Source organism: Amia ocellicauda (genome assembly GCF_036373705.1).
Source record: "Amia ocellicauda isolate fAmiCal2 chromosome 11 unlocalized genomic scaffold, fAmiCal2.hap1 SUPER_11_unloc_1, whole genome shotgun sequence".
NCBI classification, from domain to species: Eukaryota; Metazoa; Chordata; class Actinopteri; order Amiiformes; family Amiidae; genus Amia; species Amia ocellicauda.
The window spans coordinates 776053-802101 of NW_027102659.1; the positions used below are offsets into that span (position 1 = coordinate 776053).

General features: G+C 43.4%; 3 non-coding genes across 3 annotated transcripts; all 3 read left to right on the top strand.

The window, feature by feature from the left end:
- The first annotated feature begins 327 nt into the window (after positions 1–327).
- trnav-cac (transfer RNA valine (anticodon CAC)) lies at positions 328–400 on the top strand. The gene has a single exon. It is a non-coding gene; the product is annotated as a tRNA-Val (tRNA).
- A 16709-nt stretch (positions 401–17109) lies between these two features.
- trnag-acc (transfer RNA glycine (anticodon ACC)) lies at positions 17110–17182 on the top strand. Its single transcript has one exon. It is a non-coding gene; the product is annotated as a tRNA-Gly (tRNA).
- A 590-nt stretch (positions 17183–17772) lies between these two features.
- On the top strand, positions 17773–17845 carry trnav-cac (transfer RNA valine (anticodon CAC)). Its single transcript has one exon. It is a non-coding gene; the product is annotated as a tRNA-Val (tRNA).
- The last annotated feature ends 8204 nt before the right edge of the window (positions 17846–26049 follow it).

Below are 26049 nucleotides of genomic sequence, written 5' to 3' on the forward strand. Positions count from 1 at the left end.
CGTCATTATTATTGTTAAAGTAAAGCTACCGTAAGGTGTAGAAGGCACAATAGCTCTGTGATTGTCTGATGGTGGCACAAGATGAGCAGCAGCTGTTTGAACAAGCCAGTGAGCATCACCTTGTTGGGGTAAGTCTAAGTCTTGTCATAGCTCAGGGCGTTCTTCCTTTGAAAGAGTTTCCAAAGTGTCCTGATGTGTCCTTGAGCAATGCAAAATAGGTCAGTGAAAATAGAAACCTTTATCTCACAGGCTGGCCCACGGGAAACGCCTGTGCGCGTTTTACCAGCCGGCTTCGATGGGAGCCATTCGAAACACCAGGACAGGTCGGTTTCCGTAGTGTAGTGGCTATCACGTTCGCCTCACACGCGACAGGTCCCTGGTTCGAAACCGGGCGGAAACAACCCGCGGTGCACGCGTGCTAGTGCTTTATTATCTGTCCCTGTAACGCGGCCGGCCATCGTTTTCTCTTCCTCGGAGTGTCAAGAAATCCTGACCTTGAGAACAAACGATCACAGAAGGGTAGCTTTGCGAGGCGCTGGAACTGACAGTTTTAAAATCGATACATGTTGTTGCTGTTACAATACGACCGTAGCAGGATCGGCGACATTGCTGTTACTCTTATGAGTAGATAGTAGGGTTTTATGGGCGCGGCCTATTTTGTTATGACGTATGCCCTAAGCTTATTAATATTCCTACGTCATAATTGGGGGGCGTGATTTTAGGTAGAGTTATTTCCTTAATTATTCCTACGTCATATCCGTCAGAAAGTGTACACCCATAAAACCCTGAACAACAAGGCCGCCCATAACCTGTTGTTCTTGTTGTTCTTGTTGGTCAACTGTAGAGTGTGAATGGGTCGGCTCTTCCTGTAGTGTTTGGGGGTCTTTTTAAAATATACATGTAATGGTTTAGTAAATCTAAACCGTTATAAGATCAACAAGTTCTATTGTCTGTAATGGTCCCAGGTCTTAACAATGCCAGTTTTGAATAGTGCGTTTATCATATTCACACTGTCTCTGTGTGTCTCTCTCTCTCTCTCGCCCAATCATTTTATAAGATCAACAAGTTCTGTTGTCTGTTATGATCCCAGGTCCTAACAATGCCTGTTTTGCATAGGGTACTTATGTTATCCACACTGTATCTGGCTCTGTCTCTCCCCTCAAATTTAATTAAAAATAAAATTAAAAAAGAGGGTGTGTGTGTGGGTGTTTGTGTGTATAGGTTAATTGTTTTAAAAAAAAAAAAAAAAAAAGCTGTGGTTATATTTTATCTCTCACATAATGTGTTCAGTCGTTTTACTTAAATACATTCTAGGGTCTTAAAGCTCATAAGAGTTAGACTTAAGATAAGGATATGCTTTTAAGGTATTTTAGCAGTCTCAATCCCTGATGATAAGGAATCGTTTAAAAAATAAAAACAACTGATCACTCAATGCTAAATAGATCACAACACTCAAGGCTAAATCACTCACACCATGGGTGGCGGGGGTGGGCTCAGACAACAGTACGTATGGCATGTGGTATCAAAACATTCAGAATACTTTTAACCTATATAATTTATAAGCTTTGTAAAATAAACCCAAATATCTCTTTTGCGGGGATAAACGCTGTTCTGAGTAGTTTGTGACTTGTATAATACAAAACAAAGCATCGCTATTAAAAAAAAAAAAAAATCACTGTAAAAGCGCTAGTTATTTTAGATCTTTATAGTTATTTTCTTCGCTCAGGTTGTTTTTTAGCGCTTATAAAGGCCTGAAATATTCTTAGTGGTTTGTTGACTATAGGTCATGATGCTTAAAAATATTTTTTTGAGAGACCTAAAGGTTCTAATAAAAGTTTAGAGTAGAGAGGAAGAGATCGTCTCCATCTTGGTTTCTATTTGAAATTTGATGCAGTGTCATTTTATTGGTTGGTTTTGATATGTTAATTGGTAACAGGGCGGCACAAAGGCCAGACCAGAACAATGCCTTACAAGCAGATCCGGCATGTGGCCATCAGTATAAGTATGAAGGTCTGGTCTTCAGCTCGACAGACTCATACTGACCTTTCGATTTAAGACTAAAGATCAACAATGTCCGGAAACAACATCAGCGACTTCGATTTAAACGAGTTTTTAGGCAAGTCTTCAGATTCTTTTCATTGACTCAGAGCGTGTTGTGTGCATGTATTGTAAATAAGGCTATAACATCTGTTTTAAGTTCTGTAAAATTATTTTTCAGCCAGTCAACAGGAGTTAATTCCCAACGCTGAGGAGATCATCTGGAACAACGACGGTAAGATTTTTGTGTTTAAGCTCATGGGTTCTTATGTATGGGTGTGTGTGGTTTTGAAGCGGCTCATTAGAGTTATGAAAACGTTTTAATATATATTAATGCCGGTCTCTTTAATTACACAGAAACTATCGAAAGGCCTGTGATTAATGTCTCGACCAAGAGAAGTAGTTGTCCCTAGACAGGCTGTCTGCCGACCGGGTAAGAACTAAACCCCTGTTTGTTTGTATAACGTTTCTGTAAGATGTTTGAGTCCAGTTTTGTTAATTTTAAAAAAATTATCCTGTCTAACAGTATTAAGAAACGTGGTTCGAGACAACGAAAGGCCTTCCACATCGAGGGCTTGTTTCGTTTTACCTTCGAGAACCGTAACCTTTCAAGAATCTGAAAGGCCGTCAGCCCCGGTATCTGATAGCTGTGAGTATATGTCTGCAGCCTGTAAGAGGTAAAAGCTTTTTATAAAGCGGTGTGGTTAAAGGTTAAACATGTCTCTTACCTTCACAGCGGTGCAAAAAGCTAAACCAGCCGAAAAACATAAGAAACGATTATTCTGTGGAGGTAAGTAAGATCTTTCAAACTTTAATGTTTTTAAAAGGGCTTTGTTTGCCCGTTGAGGGCTAATATTTAAGCGATGGGTGACCGTTTCCTGTAGGGCGGGGGGTTCTGGGAAAGATCTTTAGAAGTCCGGACAGGTCTATGCTTGTTTCTGGGGAACGTGTTTAGAAATGACCGATTGCCGTACCGTCTGGTTAGGAAGTAAAGCCGTCCGAAAGGGTTTAGTAAGTTGTTTGGCTTATCTCCCGCTATTATACTTCTGTTTTAAAGTGGTTGTAGGAAAAGGCTTGAAGGTGTTCATTGTATTTAATATTTAAACAGATTGTGAAAACGTTTGTGAAACAGGAAGTCCCGGGATCAGGAAGCGTTTACACTTGGAAGGTTCGTTTAAAAATGAAATGTTGTTGTGTGTGTGTGTGTTTTATTAACAATATTACAGTTTTTAAAGAAACATTTAAGAAACAGTTTATTTACAGCGGCTTCTCTGTTTTACATTTATTATCAAGTCCTAATAAATATATTGTCTGTAAATAATAAGGCGTTGTAGTGAATGTCTAAGGCTATTTTCAAAGGTCTAAAAAAGCTAAAGGTTTTGAATGTCCTGGACATGTTGTTTTAAGTTTGATTTCTGTCGCCGTTTAAAGATGTAAATGTAATGTATATTTTTATTCTTCCCAAGACTCTTGGGATAGTCATTCTGTGGATGAGCTATTGAGGACAATTACCCCGTCTAAGTGGGATCAAACATCTTCCCCGGTGAGATCACCGAGAGGATCCCCCACGGTGGTCTTGGAGACCCCCCAACATCTACTCAGGCCACAGCCTTCTGGGGGTAATTCAACACCCCAGATTTAGCCCGCCGCATTGTCGGGCGGAACAAATACAGGCATCCAACAACCTCAGGGGTCGCCGTCAGTCAGGGCTGACACACCACCCAACGACGGCCTGGTTTCAACATCGTCCCCCCAGACCCGTTTCTTGGCTACAGAAACGCGGAACAGTACCCCGCGCTTGGCCAGGGTGTTACCGCAAAGGCCTTCTTGGTCTCCGTCCATGAGTATACGCTCGCTCCCTGCCTCCTTCGACCGAGATTTACCGGAGCGACCATCCTTTGAAGCTGAGCCAGGCCACCAGCCCCCGGAGCTACTTCCTGAAGGTCGGCATGAGTTGCTACATACTTTGTTACAAAATCAAAGACTTGTGTTAGTGGGGCAAAACCTGGTGATAGAGAGCCAAAACACCCTTATTAATACCCTTACTAACGAATTGTACCGTATTTAATGTTTTAATTGACACAAAACGCCTTACTATTGTGGGTTGTTGGAAAAATAAAAAATAAATTAAAAAATGTCCTGACTTGGTAAAAGAACTCACAAACTAAAGGATTATGAACAAGCTAGGGCCCCAAAAAGACCTTCCCGAGAGAACATCCCCGGCCCTGTTGTGAACTCCTCTGATGTCCCAATGAACCTGGAACTATTACAAATGATAAATGATTTAAATAACCCCCAATTACCACTGATAGAATGTGAATTAACAGACTTACCGGTGAACCCCGACCTGTTACAGATGGTCAATGATCTAAATAACCACCTCCCACCGGTAGCGCTTATAGAGGTTCACCCCCTAGTTCACCCCGATTTGTTTGAAATGGTGGAGGCTTTGGAGGAGCTACCCCGACCAAATTCTGCCCCTATTATAAATGATTTGAGACAATTAGAACACAGGATGGCGGCAGAAGCAGCCATCACTATAGAGGAGGGTCTTGACATTAACCGGTTGGATATCTTTGAAGGACTTTTACAGGCTTTAAATGAGCCTCCTCAAAAAGGGGGTTTTGTAGATGTCAGCAGTGGGGGTGTTCGGAATGTGGAGGGTTCTGAGACTGATAAGGCTGTGGAGGACATGCTCTGTGAGAATGTAGGGGGTGAAGGCTTTGTTCAAAATGATGATGTGTCCAAGAGTACCAGTGATCCCGTGATTATAGATAGACCGGCCTATAACAATTTTGAAATGATTCAGCGTTTTAATTTTGCAGAACTTTTAAATTGTGACAATTATGCAGAAATATTTGTCAACATACACGAGGCCTTGCAGAAAATGCTTGAACAGGTTGCTGAAAGGGTCAGACCTCGAGATGTTGTACAGTTAGAACTCAGAGGGGATGATTTGTTTAGCAACCTATCTGTAATGCTGAGTGGAGATAATTTAGATGTCTGGCTAAAATCGAAGCGTTATTGCAAAGTAACGCAGCCATCTTAGCTGATGAAAGTCTGTCTCTGGTAATGAATGTGGTTCGTAACCCTGAGGGTGGGGCGCTTAGAAGACTGTCGAAATGCTTGAAGAACGACATAATTAGGACCAAGCTCAGGCAATTAGTGGTGAGTTCCAGTGGGGACAATAAGCTCTGTTTTGCTTACAGTTTAATTAAACTACTCACCCCCGACATGCCTGAACCCCAAGCTCTGCAAGAGGCTTTAATGCTTCATCAGAGGGCCGGCTTAAACTCTCAACAGATGGTTGCCTTTTCAGACATCACCAAGTTTGAGGAGTTGTTGTCTTTAAAAATTGTTTTGTGGTACCGTTGTGAGGTAAAGGAAGTATTTGTGAAATTTCAGATACATCCTGAAACCCATACACAGACACTGTTTCTCTTCCTAAGTGATAGTCATTACTTTGGAATAAAGAGTTTGACGGCTTTTTTGGGTTGTTCGTATGTTTGTCATTGGTGTTATAAGGCCTTCAATGATAAGCTTAAGCACCGCTGTGACGGTTACTGTAACGTCTGTTTCAATCCGCAATGTCGTAAGGGTTTGGCCCCTACCATCCGATGTAAAGATTGCTTAAGGATTTGTCTCTCAGCGTTCTGTTTTTCCGAGCATAAGGTACAGAGGGCCGCTGCTGAGGGGCTTAAAAAACGGAGTTATTGTGATCAAACTAAATATTGCCCGCAGTGTTGCCTCCAGTACCGTTTTCATGAGGTTAAACCACACAAATGTCTGGAGCCGAGATGCAGGATCTGTAATGCTGATTTAACCCCGGGGTCCGAACACCAGTGCTTTATTCAGCCGGTTAAAAAGGAGCCGCCGCACAACCGGTATGTCTTTTTTGCTTTTGAATGCCGGCAAGAAAACGGGGTCCACGTTGCTAATTATATACACTGTATTGACATGTTGGATCGTGAGTGGTCAGCTAGCGGTGAGAGTTGTGTCAGGGATTTCTTTACGCGGTATCGCGGTCCAAAATACCTCAATTACACATTTATTGCCCACAATGCTAAGGGTTATGATTCTTACATTTTGATGAAGTATCTGGTGGAAAATGGGGTGACCCCAAAAATAATAGCTCAGGGTAGCAAGATCATGTGTTTCACCGACGAAGCTTTCAACTAACGTTACATAGACTCGTTAAATTTCCTCCCCATGAAATTGAGCGCTTTGCCTAAGGCTCTGGGTTTTGAGGCTCAGAAGAAAGGTTGGTTCTGCCATTTTTTTAATACTAAGGACACTCAAAATTATCGAGGGTCCTACCCGCCCGCCTCTTATTATGGGGTTGATACTATGATGTCTCATGAGAGGGAGGAATTCTTTAAATGGTACAATACGGTTAAGGGAGGTGTTTTTGATTTCCGAGAAGAGATGGCCGCTTATTGTAAAAATGATGTGGTGATCCTTAAAGAATCCTGTGTGCGTTTCCGCGCCGAGGTTATCAACACATCGGGTCTCGACCCTTTGCAAAGTGTGACCATAGCGTCTCTCTGCATGAAAATGTATCGGTCCAATTTCTTGCAGAAAAACACTATAGCGGTCACCACTTCTGACAACTATCGTGCTAGACAAAAGAACTTTTCGACTGTCTCCATACAGTGGCTGGAATACCTGAGTGCCCGGGATAACATCTTCATCAGACATGCTTTAAATCAAGGGGAAGTCAAAATGGGGCCTTATGACTTAGACGGTTTTAGCGACGTGTCCGGGCGGCGTACCGCTTATGAGTTTGCAGGTTGTATTTACCATGGCTGTCCTCAGTGCTTCGACCCAAACACCTTTAACCCCGTAACACAAAAACTCTGCGGTGATATGTACTATGATTTCCAGGAACGAATTGAAACTTTAAAAAACACCTATGGTTTGAACGTGCTGGTGATTTGGAAACACGAGTGGACGACCCTGAAGCAACAGGAAGCGGGGGTACAACGGTTTATGGAAACCTTGGACTTTCCTGAACGTCTAGAGCCCCGGGATGCGTTATTTGGGGGTCGTACCAACGCCCTCTGTTTACATTATGAGGTAAAGGAGGGTGAGAGAGTAGATTACTATGATTTCACCAGTCTGTACCCTTATGTCAACAAGACCAAAATGTACCCGGTGGGGTGTCCAACCATTGTTTATCGTGACTTTCTCGAAATCGGACATTACTTTGGTTTGATCAAAGTCACCATGTACCCTCCTCGCGAGCTGTTCTTACCCGTGTTGCCTTACAGGTGTTCGGGAAAATTGATGTTCCCTCTGTGTAGAACGTGTGTGGAAACTGAAAATCAAACTACCTCTTGTCTGCACAGTGATGAAGAGAGAGCGCTGACGGGTGTCTGGTGTAGCATTGAGCTTGACAAGGCGGTGGAGAAAGGTTACAGTTGGTAAGGTGAATGAGGTTTGGCATTTTTCTGAAAAATCTGATACTCTTTTTGCTGATTACATTATGACCCATCTGAAAGGGAAACAGGAGGCATCGGGCTATCCCTCATGGTGTGTTGACTCCGCGGCCAAAGAGCGATACGTTCAGCAATATTTTGAAAAGGAAGGGATCCGTCTAGAGCCGGGGAACATAACTGTAAACCCCGCCAAGAGACAAATGTCCAAACTGATTTTAAACAGTCTGTGGGGTAAGTTTGGGGAAAGAAATTACCGTCTAAACACAACCTTGATTAAAACCCCTGAACTGTTCATAGAATTTATGTTTTCCAAACAACATGCAGTATCACACTTTCAATTCTTAAATGACCACGTGGCACAGGTCCAGTGGAGGGCCCCTAAAGATTTCCCCACCAAACAGGGGAACGTTAATGTTTTCATAGCGGTTTTTACCACGGCTTACGCTCGGCTTGAACTGAACAACTTAATGGATCAGTTGCAGGAACGCACGCTCTATCATGATACTGACTCTGTAATCTTTGTCACCAGGCCAGGGGATTGGGTCCCTCCCCTCGGGGACTACCTTGGGGAGTTAACGAGCGAACTAGATCCTCAGGACCACATAGTGGAGTTTGTCTCAGGGGGTCCTAAGACTTACGCATACAGAACGGCTGCGGGTAAGACCTGTATGAAAGTTAAGGGTTTCACTCTGAACCATTGTAACAACAAGCTCATTAACATCAAGTCTCTGACGACCCTGGTAGAAAGTTATGTAACGAGAAAGACGCGCCTCCTCGTGAGATTATTACAGCCGGAAATCAGATCTATCGCAATAAAAAGGGGTACACGTTGGAAAATAGATCACTAAACAAACGGTTCAGAGTGGTGTACAATAAAAGAGTGTTGAAGACTGATTATACCACTCTGCCTTATGGATATTAGCGGTGGTTTTGATAACAGACTTCAACACCCTTTCTCCTGTATTATAGCCGGTCCCTCCAATTCGGGGCAGAGCTATCTTATAAAGAACATCATAGAAGATGTGGACGCAACCGTGTCCCAAGCTCTTGACAACATAGTGTGGTGTTACTCTTGCTGGCAACCTCTCTACGATGATTTGGCTTCGAAAAAAAATAATCTGAAATTTGTGCAAGGTCTCCCCGCCTCGTTGTGTGGTGATGACTTGTTCCCGCCCGGTCAAACTAACCTAGTGATCCTTGATGACCTGATGGAGCAGGCCGGTGACAACAGTGAAGTGGAAAAAGCTTTCACAAAGTACACTCATCATAGGAATTAAAGTATTATTTATTTAGTTCAAAATCTATTTTTTCAAGGTAAAAAAAGCCGCACTATTAATTTATATGCCAATTATATAATTCTTTTTAAAAACCCCAGAGATAAACTACAGGTCACCGTCTTGGCTCGTCAAATGTACCCTAACCAGACCAAGTTCTCTTTGGAGGCATTTGAGGATGCCACCAAAAAACCCTACGGGTACTTGATTGCGGACTTAAAAGCACAAACCCCAGAAGACTTTCGCCTCAGAACAGGTTTGTGCCCGCCCGATTGGCCGGCAGTGTATGTGCTAAAGAAAAGGAAATAAATAAGAATGTCTGTTCGGATTGAAAGAAATCTGCCGCTTTTGCAAATGTTATTTGAGAGGAGCCCGCGCCATAGGAAAGCTGTGCTGGCAGGGGCCCCCTCGGATTTGATCGAGACCCTGTGTGAAATAGCTTTTAACATCTTACGCGGTAATATACCCCTAACCCCTTCTCAACATTCTAAACTCAAAAAACAAAAAGCGGTTATCAAGATCATCGCTAATAAGAAGTATTCTATTAAAAGAAAAAGAAAGAAGATTAATCAAACCGGGGGTTTTATAGGACCGCTGTTGAGCATAGCCGTGCCTTTCCTAACCAGTCTTCTAGCTTCCAGAGTGGGTTAATAATGGAATATGCTCAGAAAATGTTTTTGATCCCTCAGGAGCAGCTTGAGAAACTGAGAAAAAATGTTGTCGGGCCAGAGCCCATTAGACAAACGGCCAAAAACAACCTGGACTCTGAAATGAAAGCTATACAGGCCAGGGCCGATTTAAATCAGTATTCCAAAGCCCAGTTGTATACCAACACGTTACAGCGCTACCTCCGTCTGGTTAGACAGGGTGAAAAAGATCAAAACATTTTAACTTTAACCATGGCCTCTCAAGAAAATGGTTCTGGGGCTGATGCGGGGGGTACGGTTGATAAAGATGTTGCGGTGACCGAACCTGTTGAGAGTTCAGAGGGAGATGTTGTAACGGATGTTTTGAGAAACATGCCGGCCAGAAGCAAAAGACATGCAGAATATATCCTGCACAAAATGGTTCAGAAACCGCGGGTAACGGCTTGGAATGAACAGGGTGAATTTGTTTTTAAAGGACAACTGATCAAAGGTTCACACATGTTTGATTTGTTGAAGAGTGTCACTAGCACTAATAAGGTACCCGATAGTCGCCGACCTGTAGGCTGGAATGCTTTCCTACAGGCGATGGCCTGTCTGAACATGCCCCAATCAACAGTTCCTAACCAGGAAACGCGACAAAAAATCCGTCTGTGTAAAGAGGTGGAGCCTGATCTGACTCCGATATCTCATTACTCTGACCGTGCTGAGCGACCATCCTCAGGATCTATCCATCGTTGGGAAGCTTATTAATCTCATGTTTTTATTTGTCTCCCCTGTAAATAATGACCCGACAAACATTTTTTTATTTTTATTTTTTATTTTTCAAATGTTGTACATTTATTTATACCATAACCCCTGCTTTGTATAAGAATTGTGTTGAATAAAAACAAAACTAATGATTCAAAGGCTGTTTTCATTATTTTTTCACCTTAACACGCATGACATCTTTTAAAATCCTCACAAGAACACCCCATCTGTATACACGGCTGGCTAGGGTCGTAAGTCATTGTGTTATAAGGGGGGATCCACAGTGTCCTGACAAACTCTGCCACTTTTTTATCATTTTGGCCTAAATCCTCACTGTACAAGGCCATAATATCGGGGTATGACCTTCCTTTAGATCTATGATATAAGAAAAACACACAGTGTTGACCACAAGTGAAGGTCTGAAGACTTTGTACTTGACGACCGCTGTAAATGGTTTCTTGACAGTTGTTGAGCAGAAAGTTATTGATCTTCCGAGGGAAAGGTCTGAAATCCGGGGGGTTTGCATAGGAATCAAAAAATTCACCACGGTGGTCCTCCCTTAGATAAATAGCCAGCCAATGTTCTCCGGGCATATTTTTAGGGTGTGTGTTGATTATGTACATTGCAGGTAAATTCTTGACCTTAAATTTAGTCAGCTGATCGCAGGTGTAGACTCCTTGAAACAGTTTCCGTGAGCTGGCCAGGGCATTCATGATGTGGTTGAGCTCTCTGGTGTTCATTTTAATAATAATCATACATAACGTTTCTCCTCTGATTCACCTCAATAATGTTGTCAAACACTGCATACACGACCATATTAACAGTGCGTGGTAGAGGCTGCTTGAAACGCATCTCCAAACGCATATTGCCCGTCTTCATCAGTGAAAAATGTTGCCCACACTCTTCGTCAGGGGTCAGGTTGAAACCGTACAGGGTGTAACCGCTGCAGTATTCCCGGCGATCGATCAGCAGAGTTTGATCCTTGAGATGGCGACCCGTAGCCAGTACTAGACTGTCATATTCACGAACCGCATTGCCGATTTCAAAGTCAGGTTGAAAAGGTCTGGATGGAACCTGCACACCATCGACGTACAACGCTATAAATTCCGCGTTATAATGTTTAAAGTTAAAGGGGTTCTTGTTGTAAACCCCGGTAAATGCATCATTATCTTCGAGACCTATAATAACCTGTTTTGGGAGCTGTCCTAGAAACAGATTTTCCTGGTTCATCACCCGTGTCCCTGCGGGGATACTGTGGACTTTCATATAGACTCTTTCAATCGGGTACTTGGCGTTTGCCGTCATTAACGCCTGCGCGTGTCCTAGTTTAACCGCCGGGGAGACGGACACTTTTTTCACAAACAGCGAGGCCGATAATATGGTCAGTTTATATTTTTCAGTATCAGGGGTCATCAGACAAAAAGCACTTTTACTACGGATCATTTTAATTTTAATGTCTACCCCGTTGAGCATGAGTTTTTCTTGGAAAAATATGTCTGCATGGATATGCCCCATTAGCTCAAAGGTCCTCCCTTCTGTTGAAAAGGCCATTCTTTTTTGCAAACCCTTATTGAGTCCCTCTGGATCCTTGTCGTCCATAGCTTCCGGGATGTCTTTGAAGAAAAGGCCGGGGCTGAACTGTTTGCTTAGGGTCTCCTCACTATAATTAAGTATACACTCCATCATGGCTCTATAGGGGTAAGTATTGCTGCTTTGACTAATGAGCCGATCTCCCAGGGTCACATCCACCTGTGAAAACATGGTGGCCACCGGGTAATTGATGACCCCAGCGTTGGTCGTCTTCTCGATTGCATCGCCATTCTCATCAGTCACTTTACAGTTCATTAAAATAAATGTGTTATTCAAATCAATATAATCCTCGCCATTGCCAGCTATAAAAAACTCCAGAGGGGCCGTGTCTGAAATTGCAGAAAGAGGGGGAATCTCTACATATATGCTCTTATCTATACTCGTTTGAGTGTATGGAACTGTAAACAGATCCAGTTCTGATTTGACGCATTCTTCCGATAGACTGTGGACAAAAGACATGTTTAAAAGATGTATCCTGAGGCTCTATTTTTCTTTCTTTGAGACTTTCTTTTTGCAGGTTTTTTCTTGTGCTGTTTCCTTCTCCGAGTGTTTCCACGATATGTTGGAGAATGAGAGATTCTTCGTTTTTTGTTAGCCACGGATCTTTGTCGCGCCCTGGTGGACACATGCTGTTTCTTCTTTTACCCCCCCTCCTCGCCATTACCATGAGACCCGAACCCTCCTGATGCTCATGGCTAGCTGCCCGGTTCATAACATTGGTGAACACGTCACTAACAATATTTTTAGCCGCTGATTTCAAGTGGGGTCTGGCTATAGCAAAGCCTCTCTTAAGCAGGGGTATGGCCATTCTAAAGAGACCACGAAAGAGTCCTCCTCGACCGGCGCCATACATTGTGGGGGCTCCTACAATACCGGGCAAGCCGTTCCATCTTGCATCTTGTAATAATCCACATAGGCGCTAGGATCTACATAACCCCTCGAGGTAGCCATTTTAATAATGTACACACTGTTTCAGGGGTCGAAAATGTAGTTTGACATTAACTTTACCGAAGCGGAAGGGTACGTTGATATTCTGATCCGATTTTACTTCGATCGTGATGTTGTCAAAGTGGGTCTTTGAGACTGGTACGTAGTGTGGTTTGTCATAAGTAATTGTGACCATGTCATTGCTTTTACCTTTAATAAGTACATTTCTCAAAAGGGGGACATAACTATCCCCAACCCTCTGGTGGGTTATGATATCCGTATACACATAAAGAGTGTAAAAGCCGCCCCACCACTTCTGAGAACCTGCTCTCTGTGTCAGAATAGAACCCAAATATACGCCCCAGTTGGCCGCTGGTTTGAATGCTAATACCTGGTTTTGACACCTTGTACACTCTGTTTTTAATAGGGTTGTAATATAGCTTGATGTTGGGGGTGCCTTTTGTGAACTGTTTATGCATCTCATCTAATATTTTATCCACATTGTCATAATAACCTCCTTGTATCGTGAATGTCCATTGACTCTTTTTAACATCATCAAAAATGGCGAAGGTGGCATTCGTATCTTGTAAAACAGCCCAAGTGTAAGGATACTGTATTTCCGCCAACCCCACTTCCCACGACCCCCTTAGATCTATAGATTTTCCAAATTGTACCGTGTAACTGGATATTTCATTTTTAGGATATATATCGAGAGAGGCATTACTGGGTAGAGTCACGTAGAAGCCTCCTGATTCCATCTTGAGAATCGAAAGTAATGCCCCCAACACACCCGCGGGCATGTTGTTATAAGGATTGAATATCGCAAACCTGTTGTTCCGGGACCCAACTATTGAACTTTTCAGGCCATCCAAGCCATTTCATCAACACATATTTTTTCCGGTTCTGGGTTTTTTCAGCTAATATCTTTTCAACTCTGTATACACTGTCTTTACCCACAATAATTTTTTGTAACTCGGCTTCGTAAAACGTTCCTTCTATATCCTCCCTGTCATAGTCTTTTAACCGGTACACGGGGGGGTCTCTAGCCAACTGTTCGGTAACTGTAAAATATTCGTCAGAAAATGTTTGTTCATAACCTTTGGCAAAAGTACTCCTTAGCTTTGAAACGCGAACCACATCACCGATGTTGAACTAATAAGTAGTTTTTCCCTTCTTAATAAATGGTCCGTATAATTTTTTATAGACCTTAAAAGAATTACTTTGATCAACATCTAAAGGCTTCATTTTAATACTGGTGTGATACCCTTGGTTGTAAGCATCGATAAAATCCTGAACTTTATCAAAATACTTGAACGTGTTGACCGCTGTAAAATATCTCCACATTTTGGTCTTTATGGTGCGGTTAAACCTCTCCACTACCGATGCCCTAAGCTCATTACCGGTGGTGAAATGATGTATTTTGTGTCTCTTCAGTAGATTCTGAAATTCTCTGTTGAGAAACTCTTTTCCTTTATCAGTCTGCAGTTTTTTAGGACATCGACCCTGGGACAATATATCCTCAAAGGCCCTTGTCACCGCCCAACCTGTTTTATTATGTAGAATGCGAGCCCAGGCATATTTTGATAACACATCGATACACATCAACATCAATTTGTGACCATTGTTATGTTTTGATAAATTTGACATATCGACTAGATCCATTTGCCATTGTGAATCTATGTCAGTTGCATATACGCGGTTTCTGTTAAAGTTAATCCTGAGAGGTTTATGTAAGGTATAGGCGTCTTGTTCCCGTAACCATTCTGAAACAACCACATCATTAACCTTCACTCCGGCCTCAGCGAGTCCTCTTTGAAAACCCTTCTTACCCGCCAAACCCCCAATCTTGGCTGGGTTGTAGTATAGTTCCTGCATTTGGGGAGCTTGCCGAGTCATTCTGTCAAATAACCACACAGACCCACACTATGCGCAAAGTTTTTATACAAGGTTTTTTATTCAACTTCAGGAGAGCAGATACCCCTTTTTAGACATTTGAGAAAAGTATAACATACACAACAATTTTTTCTACGGTCCAGACAAAAAGAAATCAGATGATTGGTTACTTGATCTATATCAACAAATATACCTGTTTCTTTATCTTGTAGGCACACACCTCAGTTACATATGTAAATAAAACAACAATATGACCTATTTTAAAAGTAAACAGAGGTGTATTAAACATGCTCAGTAAAAGGTCATACAGATGTTGATGAAATGGCCTAATATCATTCTTGGCCCCCTTGAGCCCTTCATCCAAGTGTTCGTACCCCCCGGTCTTTGTTACAGCAGCCATTAACTTTTCCAGGTTTGAAAGTTGATCCTCATCGATGGTTAAATCTGTAGAGATAAGGCTCGCGTTGCCTACTTTTCTGTCAAGCACATGGTGTAATAGCGCTCTCAGGTTAGCTGCAGAGTGTTGATGACAGAACCAGTTGCAGAAGCAGTCCAGAACATTCCCCATGTTCAAAGTCCCTTAGTTCAGGTCAGAGTCTGAATCAGTGGCGTAGATGTCGAATTCTTCGTCGCTGCCCCCAGCTTTAACTTCTTTACGGAAGAAATAAGCTTTTAGCTTGCCAGCGGTTTTTCTACTCGGCTCATCCAGGTCATTGAGCAGCTGCCCAAGTTTCTCAATTATAAACGGCTCCTTTTTCAGCTCCAGCAAAATCTCATCTATGATTTTCTGGACTTGTCCCACAGTGACATGTATGTGGGAGTAAGAGAGCGCCTTGATTAGTGCCGGTTTCAGCCACGGTTTGTTCAGTCTTCTGTAAAACACGTTGAAATAGAACAGGAAATAGTAACGGTCTGGTTCAAACAAACAACTGTGTCTCAACTGACTGGGGTGATTCACTTCACACCCCCGACAGACTTCTTTCAGAGCTCGGTCGATGAGAGCACTCAGAATATACACCAGGGTGCTTTTAACCACTCTGCTTACTTGGTCACATACCCCGGGCAAAAATCCTGCGTCTTCATCACGCCCCCGGGACAGTCCGATGCTCATTGGGTCGCCTGGTGGTTTGTGGGGTGTTTCTCCATCCATTGGACTGACCCCCTCCTGAGACACACAGACGGTAGACAGTTCGGCAAAATCGAGGCCCTCCATGAGCTCCAGAGGCTGGGGATCCCCGAGACTCATTTGGACATCCATCGCACCGCATGTTGTTTCGTCCTGAGGGACCGGGGTCTGAGGTCTTGGAGAGTAACCACAGTCAAAGGGTTCCAGAGTGTATACAAAATCTGGGGAATAGAACCAGGGGTGATCCCGGGTTTGAAGAGGCCTGTAGAGCCTGTCGACGTCCGCAGCTTTCGGGTAAGACATTCTCTTTAATTTTAAACCATGAATGAATTGTTGCACCTTTTATCCTATCTCTTCACTACGTCACGACACACCGCCCTCTTAGAAGAGAGTAGCCCCTGAGCCGTCAGACCCCCCTCCAAAACCCCACACGTCGTCTGTCGTAGTTCTGCAAGCTTTCCCATTCACACCTTTCAAAACCCTGAGTCGGAGACTCCATTTCGCATTCTCTTGGACCCTCTTGCAAGCCTTCTAGAGTCTTATCCACAAGCCCCAGATCTCTCCAGGCCATCACCTTCAACCAGTCCTCATAAGAGTATTCAATTACCGTCTCAAAAGGTTCCAACGTACCCTCCTTCTCTCCCAAAGCAAGAAGCTCCACTCCAACATAGCTGGGATCCCTTTTAAAGCGGTAACCCCGTCGAGCCCCCCAGAACAACACCCAGGAGCGTTCAATCTTCAAATTGGTGAGTACAGGAACCCTTGCCCGGGATTGTTTCTTGCGGGGTTTCATGTTGATGTCGCTGGACATGTTGAAGAAGCGGGATGTTTCAGAAGCTGAGAATTAAAGAGGTATTGCCTAATAGAAGCGCGGGTTCTTAAATAGAGAGGAGAGTTTCGGGGCGTTGCCTTCAGAGGGGTGGGGGTATTTATGGGTGGCCTTGTTGTTCAGGGTTTTATGGGTGCACACTTTCTGACGGATATGACGTAGGAATAATTAAGGAAATAACTCTACCTAAAATCACGCCCCCCAATTATGACGTAGGAATATTAATAAGCTTAGGGCATACGTCATAACAAAATAGGCCGCGCCCAAAAAACCCTACTATCTACTCTTATGTAGTTGAAGGCGCAGTATAGCTCTCATAGTCTGGTGGTGACGGAAGACCACCAGCCGTTTGAACAAGCCATTCAGCATCACCTTGTTGGGTTAAGTGCAGGCACTGTCAGAGCGCAGGGCGTCCTGCCTTTGAAAGAGTTTCCGAAGTGTCCTGATGTGCCCTTTAGCAATGCCAAACAGGTCTGTGAAAATGGCATCCTTTCGCGGCACTTCAGACGCCATCTCACAGTCTAGCCGACCTGAAACGCCTGAGCCCGTTTTACCAGCAGGCTCCAACGGTAACCGTTTGAAGCAAGAGGCGGCGTTGTCAGTTTCCGTAGTGTAGCGGTTATCACATTCGCCTACCGCGCGAAAGGTCCCCGGTTCGAGACCGGGCGGAAACAGCCTGCTTTGGGCCGGCCCTTTTCGTCCTGCTTGCCCTCGTGGTTCCCCGCAGGCGGTGGGTGGCTTTTCTTCATTGGAGTGCCCGAAATCGGTGCTCTCAGAGCGTCCGTCCGTCGACAGGTTGAAATTGTAAACGCTGGTGTAGCCACTTTTAATTAAAATCTGATGATGATGATGATGATATTGTTGTTCTTGTTCTTGTTGTTGTTGTTGTTCTTGTTTTTCTTGTTGTCGTCGTGGTCGCCGTCATTATTATTGTTAAAGTAAAGCAGTAGTTAGATTTGTTGCTACCGTAAGGTGTAGAAGGCACAATAGCTTTGTGATTGTCTGATGGTGGCACAAGACGAGCAGCAGCTGTTTGAACAAGCCATTGAGCATCACCTTGTTAGGGTAAGTGTAAGTCTTGTCATAGCTCAGGGCGTTCTTCCTTTGAAAGAGTTTCCAAAGTGTCCTGATGTGCCCTTTAGCAATGCAAAATAGGTCAGTGAAAATAGAAACCTTTATCTCACAGGCTGGCCCACGGGAAACCCCTGTGCGCGGTTTACCAGCCGGCTTCGATGGGAGCCATTTGAAACACCAGGACGGGTCGGTTTCCGTAGTGTAGTGGCTATCACGTTCGCCTCACACGCGAAAGGTCCCTGGTTCGAAACCGGGCGGAAACAACCCGCGGTGCACGCGTGCCAGTGCCGTGTTACCCGTCGCCATCTCTCTGCCCCAAGGCCGGCCGTCGTTTTCTCTTCCTCGGAGTGGCAAGAAATCCTGACCTTGAGAACAAACAATCGCAGAAGGGTAGCTTTGCGAGGCACTGGAACTGACACTTTTAAAATCGATACATGTTGTTGCTGTTACAATACGACCGTAGCAGGATCGGCGACATTGCTGTTACTCTTATGTAGTTGAAGGCGCAGTATAGCTCTGATAGTCTGGTGGTGACGGAAGACCACCAGCCGTTTGAACAAGCCATTCAGCATCACCTTGTAGGGCTAAACGCAGGCACTGTCAGAGCGCAGGTCGTCCTGCCTTTGAAAGAGTTTCCGAAGTGTCCCGAAATCGATGCACTCAGAGCGTCCGTCCGTCGACAGGTTGAAATTGTAAACGCTGGTGTAGCCACTTTTAATTAAAATCTGATGATGATGATGATGATGATGTTGTTGTTGTTGTTCTTGTTGTTGTTGTTCTTGTTGTCATCGTGGTCGCCGTCATTATTATTGTTAAAGTAAAGCAGTAGTTAGATTTGTTGCTACCGTAAGGTGTAGAAGACAACAGTTGGTATGGCGTGTGATATCAAAACATTCAGAATACTTTTAACCTATATAATTTATAAGCTTTGTAAAATAAACCCAAATATCTCTTTTGCGGGGATAAACGCTGTTCTGAGTAGTTTGTGACTTGTTTAATACCAAACAAAGCATCGGTATAAAAATAAAAAAAAATCACTGTAAAAGCGCTAGTTATTTTAGATCTTTATAGTTATTTTCTAGGCTCAGGTTGTTTATTAGTGCTTATAAAGGCCTGAAATATTCTTAGTGGTTGTTGACTATAGGTCTTGATGCTTAAAAATGTTTTTTTGAGAGACCAAAAGGTTCTAATAAAAGTTTAGAGTAGAGAGGAGAGAGATCGTCTCCATCTTGGTTTCTATTTGAAATTTGATGCAGTGTCATTTTATTGGTTGGTTTTGATATGTTAATTGGTAACAGGGCGGCACAAAGGCCAGACCAGAACAATGCCTTACAAGCAGATCCGGCATGTGGCCATCAGTATAAGTATGAAGGTCTGGTCTTCAGCTCGACAGACTCATACTTACCTTTCGATTTAAGACTAAAGATCAACAATGTCCGGAAACAACATCAGCGATTCGATTTAAACGAGTTTTTAGGCAAGTCTTCAGATTATTTTCATTGACTCAGAGCGTGTTGTGTGCATGTATTGTAAATAAGGCTATAACATCTGTTTTAAGTTCTGTAAAATTATTTTTCAACCAGTCAACAGGAGTTCATTCCCAACGCTGAGGAGATCATCTGGAACAACGACGGTAAGATTTTTGTGTTTGCGCTCATGGGTTCTTATGCATGGGTGTGTGTGGTTTTGAAGCGGCTCATTAGAGTTATGAAAACGTTTTGATATATATTAATGCCGGTCTCTTTAATTACACAGAAACTATCGAAAGGCCTGTGATTAATGTCTCCGAGGATCGACCAAGAGAAGTGGTTATCCCTAGACAGTCTGTCTGCCGACCGGGTAAGAACTAAACCCCTGTTTGTTTGTATAACGATTCTGTAAGATGTTTGAGTCCAGTTTTGTTAATTTAAAAAAATTATCCTGTCTAACAGTATTAAGAAATGTGGTTCGAGACAACGAAAGGCCTTCCACATCGAGGGCTTGTTTCGTTTTACCTTCGAGAACCGTAACCTTTCAAGAATCTGAAAGGCCGTCAGCCCCGGTATCTGATAGCTGTGAGTATATATCTGCAGCCTGTAAGAGGTTAAAGCTTTTTATAAAGCGGTGTGGTTAAAGGTTAAACATGTCTCTTACCTTCACAGCGGTGCAAAAAGCTAAACCAGCCGAAAAACATAAGAAACGATTATTCTGTGGAGGTAAGTAAGATCTTTCAAACTTTAATGTTTTTAAAAGGGCTTTGTTTGCCCGTTGAGGGCTAATATTTAAGCGATGGGTGACCGTTTCCTGTAGGGCGGGGGGTTCTGGGAAAGATCTTTAGAAGTCCGGACAGGTCTAGGCTTGTTTCTGGGGAACGTGTTTAGAAATGACCGATTGCCGTACCGTCTGGTTAGGAAGTAAAGCCGTCCGAAAGGGTTTAGTAAGTTGTTTGGCTTATCTCCCGCTATTATACTTCTGTTTTAAAGTGGTTGTAGGAAAAGGCTTGAAGGTGTTCATTGTATTTAATATTTAAACAGATCGTGAAAACGTTTGTGAAACAGGACGTCCCGGGATCAGGAATCGTTTACACTTGGAAGGTTCGTTTAAAAATGAAATGTTGTTGTGTGTGTGTGTGTTTTATTAACAATATTACAGTTTTTAAAGAAACATTTAAGAAACAGTTTATTTACAGCGGCTTCTCTGTTTTACATTTATTATCAAGTCCTAATAAATATATTGTCTGTAAATAATATTGCGTTGTAGTGAATGTCTAAGGCTATTTTCAAAGGTCTAAAAAAGCTAAAGGTTTTGAATGTCCTGGACATGTTGTTTTAAGTTTGATTTTTGTCGCCGTTTAAAGATGTAAATGTAATGTATATTTTTATTCTTCCCAAGACTCTTGGGATAGTCATTCTGTGGATGAGCTATTGAGAACAATTACCCCGTCTAAGTGGGATCAAACATCTTCCCCGGTGAGATCACCGAGTGGATCCCCCACGGTGGTCTTGGAGACCCCCCAACATCTACTCAGGCCACAGCCTTCTGGGGGTAATTCAACACCCCAGATTCAGCCCGCCGCATTGTCGGGCGGAACAAATAGAGGCATCCAACAACCTCATGGGTCGCCGTCAGTCAGGGCTGACACACCACCCGACGACGGCCTGGTTTCAACATCGTTCCCCCAGACCCATTTCTTGGCTACAGAAACGCGGAACAGTTCCCCGCGCTTGGCCAGGGTGTCACCGCAAAGGCCTTCTTGGTCTCCGTCCATGAGTATACGCTCGCTCCCTGCCTCCTTCGACCGAGATTTACCGGAGCGACCATCCTTTGAAGCTGAGCCAGGCCACCAGCCCCCGGAGCTACTTCCTGAAGGTCGGCATGAGTTGCTACATACTTTGTTACAAAATCAAAGACTTGTGTTAGTGGGGCAAAACCTGGTGATAGAGAGCCAAAACACCCTTATTAATACCCTTACTAACGAATTGTACAGTATTTAATGTTTTAATAGACACAAAACGCCTTACTATTGTGGGTTGTTGGAAAAATAAAAAATAAATTAAAAAATGTCCTGACTTGGTAAAAGAACTCACAAACTAAAGGATTATGAACAAGCTAGGGCCCCAAAAAGACCTTCCCGAGAGAACATCCCCGGCCCTGTTGTGAACTCCTCTGATGTCCCAATGAACCTGGAACTATTACAAATGATAAATGATTTAAATAACCCCCAATTACCACCGATAGAATGTGAATTAACAGACTTACCGGTGAACCCCGACCTGTTACAGATGGTCAATGATCTAAATAACCACCTCCCACCGGTAGCGCTTATAGAGGCTCACCCCCTAGTTCACCCCGATTTGTTTGAAATGGTGGAGGCTTTGGAGGAGCTACCCCGACCAAATTCTGCCCCTATTATAAATGATTTGAGACAATTAGAACACAGGATGGCGGCAGAAGCAGCCATCACTATAGAGGAGGGTCTTGACATTAACCGGTTGGATATCTTTGAAGGACTTTTACAGGCTTTAAATGAGCCTCCTCAAAAAGGGGGTTTTGTAGATGTCAGCAGTGGGGGTGTTCGGAATGTGGAGGGTTCTGAGACTGATAAGGCTGTGGAGGACATGCTCTGTGAGAATGTAGGGGGTGAAGGCTTTGTTCAAAATGATGATGTGTCCAAGAGTACCAGTGATCCCGTGATTATAGATAGACCGGCCTATAACAATTTTGAAATGATTCAGCGTTTTAATTTTGCAGAACTTTTAAATTGTGACAATTATGCAGAAATATTTGTCAACATACACGAGGCCTTGCAGAAAATGCTTGAACAGGTTGCTGAAAGGGTCAGACCTCGAGATGTTGTACAGTTAGAACTCAGAGGGGATGATTTGTTTAGCAACCTATCTGTAATGCTGAGTGGAGATAATTTAGATGTCTGGCTAAAATCGAAGCGTTATTTCAAAGTAACGCAGCCATCTTAGCTGATGAAAGTCTGTCTCTGGTAATGAATGTGGTTCGTAACCCTGAGGGTGGGGCGCTTAGAAGACTGTCGAAATGCTTGAAGAACGACATAATTAGGACCAAGCTCAGGCAATTAGTGGTGAGTTCCAGTGGGGACAATAAGCTCTGTTTTGCTTACAGTTTAATAAAACTACTCACCCCCGACATGCCTGAACCCCAAGCTCTGCAAGAGGCTTTAATGCTTCATCAGAGGGCCGGCTTAAACTCTCAACAGATGGTTGCCTTTTCAGACATCACCAAGTTTGAGGAGTTGTTGTCTTTAAAAATTGTTGTGTGGTACCGTTGTGAGGTAAAGGAAGTATTTGTGAAATTTCAGACACATCCTGAAACCCATACACAGACACTGTTTCTCTTCCTAAGTGATAGTCATTACTTTGGAATAAAGAGTTTGACGGCTTTTTTGGGTTGTTCGTATGTTTGTCATTGGTGTTATAAGGCCTTCAATGATAAGCTTAAGCACCACTGTGACGGTTACTGTAACGTCTGTTTCAATCCGCAATGTCATAAGGATTTGGCCCCTACCATCCGATGTAAAGATTGCTTAAGGATTTGTCTCTCAGCGTTCTGTTTTTCCGAGCATAAGGTACAGAGGGCCGCTGCTGAGGGGGTTAAAAAACTGAGTTATTGTGATCAAACTAAATATTGCCCGCAGTGTTGCCTCCAGTACCGTTTTCATGAGGTTAAACCACACAAATGTCTGGAGCCGAGATGCAGGATCTGTAATGCTGATTTAACCCCGGGGTCCGAACACCAGTGCTTTATTCAGCCGGTTAAAAAGGAGCCGCCGCACAACGGTATGTCTTTTTTGATTTTGAATGCCGGCAAGAAAACGGGGTCCACGTTGCTAATTATATACACTGTATTGACATGTTGGATCGTGAGTGGTCAGCTAGCGGTGAGAGTTGTGTCAGGGATTTCTTTACGCGGTATCGCGGTCCAAAATACCTCAATTACACATTTGTTGCCCACAATGCTAAGGGTTATGATTCTTACATTTTGATGAAGTATCTGGTGGAAAATGGGGTGACCCCAAAAATAATAGCTCAGGGTAGCAAGATCATGTGTTTCACCGACGAAGCTTTCAACTAACGTTACATAGACTCGTTAAATTTCCTCCCCATGAAATTGAGCGCTTTGCCTAAGGCTCTGGGTTTTGAGGCTCAGAAGAAAGGTTGGTTCTGCCATTTTTTTAATACTAAGGACACTCAAAATTATCGAGGGTCCTACCCGCCCGCCTCTTATTATGGGGTTGATACTATGATGTCTCATGAGAGGGAGGAATTCTTTAAATGGTACAATACGGTTAAGGGAGGTGTTTTTGATTTCCGAGAAGAGATGGCCGCTTATTGTAAAAATGATGTGGTGATCCTTAAAGAAGCCTGTGTGCGTTTCCGCGCCGAGGTTATCAACACATCGGGTCTCGACCCTTTGCAAAGTGTGACCATAACGTCTCTCTGCATGAAAATGTATCGGTCCAATTTCTTGCAGAAAAACACTATAGCGGTCACCACTTCTGACAACTATCGTGCTAGACAAAAGAACTTTTCGACTGTCTCCATACAGTGGCTGGAATACCTGAGTGCCCGGGATAACATCTTCATCAGACATGCTTTAAATCAAGGGGAAGTCAAAATGGGGCCTTACTACTTAGACGGTTTTAGCGACGTGTTCGGGCGGCGTACCGCTTATGAGTTTGCAGGTTGTATTTACCATGGCTGTCCTCAGTGCTTCGACCCAAACACCTTTAACCCCGTAACACAAAAACTCTGCGGTGATATGTACTATGATTTCCAGGAACGAATTGAAACTTTAAAAAACACCTATGGTTTGAACGTGCTGGTGATTTGGAAACACGAGTGGACGACCCTGAAGCAACAGGAAGCGGGGGTACAACGGTTTATGGAAACCTTGGACTTTCCTGAACGTCTAGAGCCCCGGGATGCGTTATTTGGGGGTCGAACCAACGCCCTCTGTTTACATTATGAGGTAAAGGAGGGTGAGAGAGTAGATTACTATGATTTCACCAGTCTGTACCCTTATGTCAACAAGACCAAAATGTACCCGGTGGGGCGTCCAACCATTGTTTATCGTGACTTTCTCGAAATTGGACATTACTTTGGTTTGATCAAAGTCACCATGTACCCTCCTCGCGAGCTGTTCTTACCCGTGTTGCCTTACAGGTGTTCGGGAAAATTGATGTTCCCTCTGTGTAGAACGTGTGTGGAAACTGAAAATCAAACTACCTCTTGTCTGCACAGTGATGAAGATAGAGCGCTGACGGGTGTCTGGTGTAGCATTGAGCTTGACAAGGCGGTGTAGAAAGGTTACAGAGTCGGTAAGGTGTATGAGGTTTGGCATTTTTCTGAAAAATCTGATACTCTTTTTGCTGATTACATTATGACCCATCTGAAAGGGAAACAGGAGGCATCGGGCTATCCCTCATGGTGTGTTGACTCCGCGGCCAAAGAGCGATACGTTCATCAATATTTTGAAAAGGAAGGGATCCGTCTAGAGCCGGGGAACATAACTGTAAACCCCGCCAAGAGACAAATGTCCAAACTGATTTTAAACAGTCTGTGGGGTAAGTTTGGGGAAAGAAATTACCGTCTAAACACAACCTTGATTAAAACCCCTGAACAGTTTATAGAATTTACGTTTTCCAAACAACATGCAGTATCACACTTTCAATTCTTAAATGACCACGTGGCACAGGTCCAGTGGAGGGCCCCTAAAGATTTCCCCACCAAACAGGGGAACGTTAATGTTTTCATAGCGGTTTTTACCACGGCTTACGCCCGGCTTGAATTGTACAACTTAATGGATCAGTTGCAGGAACGCACGCTCTATCATGATACTGACTCTGTAATCTTTGTCACCAGGCCAGGGGATTGGGTCCCTCCCCTCGGGGACTACCTTGGGGAGTTAACGAGCGAACTAGATCCTCAGGACCACATAGTGGAGTTTGTTTCAGGGGGTCCTAAGACGCATACAGAACGGCTGCGGGTAAGACCTGTATGAAAGTTAAGGGTTTCACTCTGAACCATTGTAACAACAAGCTCATTAACATCAAGTCTCTGACGACCCTGGTAGAAAGTTTTGTAACCGAGAAAGACGCGCCTCCTCGTGAGATTATTACAGCCGGAAATCAAATCTATCGCAATAAAAAGGGGTACACGTTGGAAAATAGATCACTAAACAAACGGTTCAGGGTGGTGTACAATAAAAGAGTCTTGAAGACTGATTATACCACTCTGCCTTATGGATATTAGTGGTGGTTTTGATAACAGACTTCAACACCCTTTCTCCTGTATTATAGCCGGTCCCTCCAATTCGGGGAAGAGCTATCTTATAAAGAACATCATAGAAGATGTGGACGCAACCGTGTCCCAAGCTCTTGACAACATAGTGTGGTGTTACTCTTGCTGGCAACCTCTCTACGATGATTTGGCTTCGAAAAAAAATAATCTGTAATTTGTGCAAGGTCTCCCCGCCTCGTTGTGTGATGATGACTTGTTCCCGCCCGGTCAAACTAATCTAGTGATCCTTGATGACCTGATGGAGCAGGCCGGTGACAACAGTGAAGTGGAAAAAGCTTTCACAAAGTACACTCATCATAGGAATTTAAGTATTATTTATTTAGTTCAAAATCTATTTTTTCAAGGTAAAAAAAGCCGCTCTATTAATTTATATGCCAATTATATAATTCTTTTTAAAAACCCCAGAGATAAACTACAGGTCACCGTCTTGGCTCGTCAAATGTACCCTAACCAGACCAAGTTCTTTTTGGAGGCATTTGAGGATGCCACCAAAAAACCCTACGGGTACTTGATTGCGGACTTAAAAGCACAAACCCCAGAAGACTTTCGCCTCAGAACAGGTTTGTGCCCGCCCGATTGGCCGGCAGTGTATGTGCTAAAGAAAAGGAAATAAATAAGAATGTCTGTTCGGATTAAAAGAAATCTGCCACTTTTGC